The sequence below is a fragment of the Choloepus didactylus genome, chromosome X (genome assembly GCF_015220235.1).
Source record: "Choloepus didactylus isolate mChoDid1 chromosome X, mChoDid1.pri, whole genome shotgun sequence".
Lineage (NCBI taxonomy): Eukaryota > Metazoa > Chordata > Mammalia > Pilosa > Megalonychidae > Choloepus > Choloepus didactylus.
Window position 1 is genome coordinate 49,263,115 of NC_051334.1, and position 2,580 is coordinate 49,265,694.

Sequence of the window (2,580 nt, forward strand, 5' to 3'; positions counted from 1 at the left end):
AAGAGATAAACTTAGAACTGAACTCTTGGGTTCAAAGAGACCAGAAGCTGATTGCTTGGAAAATTACGAGCTTCCAGGGAGTGGAATCCCTGAAGCTACAGCCCAACGTGAGGATGTAACCAAACACGGAACCCAGCCGCCATTTCAGTACAAGCCAAGATTGGAGATGGAATTATCCAGAAAGGATTTGTGGAAAGTCCTATTGTCTAATGGCTTTGACCCCTGTGTGCTTCATGCAAAGCCAACAGAATTTTTGCAAGATCTTTATAGACAGAGCCATTGCCGGTCTGGACTGGAGGAGACAGACAAGGAAAAAATTAAAGGAAAAATCTCTTCAAAGACAGAGCCATGGAGGTTGAGGTCTGGAGTCAGGAGGTCTCGGGCTGGGAGAGTGGAGCAGCCCACATGCATGGAAAGGGTGAGCTTGCCCTGGAGGTCGAGGGCGGGCTTTCCGCCTCGATGCTCTGGAAGAGTTTTGCCACCTCAGGTCCCAAAGAGGGTGGAGCACATTTCCAGGGAATTGGGGAGAGCCTGGCTGCCACCCCACTGTTCTGAAGGGGTTGAGCGTGTGCCCCGGAGATGGAAGGGAATCTGGGAGCTGCCCCGAGGTTTGAGGAGGGTGGGGCCAAGAAGGTGGTCTCCCCAATGTTTGGATATGTTGGAGCACTTACCCAAGCATTTGGAGAGGAAACAGCTGCCAAAAAGGCCCTTGGGAAGGGTTAGGCTCCCACTCTCTCAAGCCCCAAGGATGCAACGTTGTTCTGTAAATGACTCTCAGACTTTGAAATCTAATGGAGTTTGTCCTGCGGGTTTTAGGAACTGTTTTGGTTCTGTTAACCCTGTTTTCCTTACTCTTTCTCCTTATGGCAATGGGAATGTTTATCCTATGAATGTCACTCCTTTGTATATTGGAAGCATATAACTTGCTCTAAGTCCACAGATCCAAAGCTAAAGGAAAAGTATGCCTTAGGACTGACCACACCTATAATTGATTTTGATGGGATCTTGTACTTAACTTTTGTTACTGAAATGATTTAAGTTTTTCTGATATTGTGATGGAATGAATGTATTTTGTACTTGGAAAGATAATGTCATTTTGGGGTCCAGGGGGTGGAATGTGCCAGTTTGAATGCATTTTGTCCCCCAAATGCCATTTTCTTTGATGTAGTCTTGTGGGACAGACTTTTGGTGCTGATTAGATTTGCTTGGAATGTGCCCCACCCAGCTGTGGGTGGTGACTCTGGTGGGATACTCCCATGGAGGCATGGCCCTGCCCATTCAGGGTGGGCCTTGATCAGTGGAGCCATATAAATGTGCTGACTCAAAGAGACTGAATGGAGTGCAGGTGTGAGTGATGTTTTGAAGAGGAGCAAGCTTGCTAGAGAGGAACGTCCTGGGAGAAAGCCAGTTTGAAACCAGAACTTGGAGCAGATGCCAGCCACGTGCCTTCCCAGCTAACAGAGGTTTTCCGGACGCCATTGGCCATCCTCCAGTGAAGGTACCCGATTACTGATGTGTTACCTTGGACACTTTATGGCCTTAAGACTGTAACTGTATAGCCAAATAAACCCCCGTTTTATAAAAGCCTATCCATCTCTGGTGTTTTGCATTCTGCAGCATTAGCAAACTAGGGCACTATTGTAAATGGAATTTTTTTCTTGATTTCCTCCTCTTGTTGCAGATTACTTGTGTATAAGAACACTACAGATTTTTGGGTATTGAGCTTGTAGGCTGCCACTTTGCTGTATTCATTGATTAGTTCTAATAGCTTTGCTATAGATTTTTCTGGATTTTCTACTTATAGAATCATGTCATCTGGAAAGAGTGAAAGATTGACTTCTACCTCTCCAATCTGGATGACTTTTAGTTCCTTTTCTTACCTAATTACTCTAGCTAGAACTTCCAGCACAATGTTGAATAAGAATGGTGACAGTGGGCATCCCTGTCTTGTTCCATATCTTAGAGGGAAAGCTTTCAGTCTCTCCCCATTGAGTACAATGTTAGCTGTGGGTTCTTAGTATATTGCCTTTATCATATTGAGAAAATTCCTTTCTATTCCTATCCTTTGAAGTGTTTTCATCAAGAAAGGATGTTGAATTTTGTCAAATGCCTTTTATGCATTGATTGAGATGACCATGTGGTTCTTCTGCTTTGATTCATTGATGTGGTATATTACATTAATCGATTTTCTTGTGTTGAACCAGCCTTGCATACCTGGAAGAAACTCCACCTGGTCGTGGTGTATAATTCTTTTAATGTGCTGCTGGATTCACTATGCGAGTATTTTGTTGAGGATTTTTACATCTATATTCATTAAAGAGATTGGTCTATAATTTTCTTTCTTTGTAGTGTGTTTGTCTGATTTTGGTATTAGGGTGATGTTGGCTTCATAGAATGAGTTGGGTAGCTTTCCCTCCTCTTCAACATTTTTGGAGGGTTTGAGCAGGATTGGTACTAATTCTTTCTTGAATGCTTGGTAGAATTCACATGTGAAGCCATCTGGTCCTGGGATTTTCTTTTTTGGGAGCTTTTTGATGACTGACTCAATCTCTTTACTTGTGATTGGTTTGTTGAGGTCAT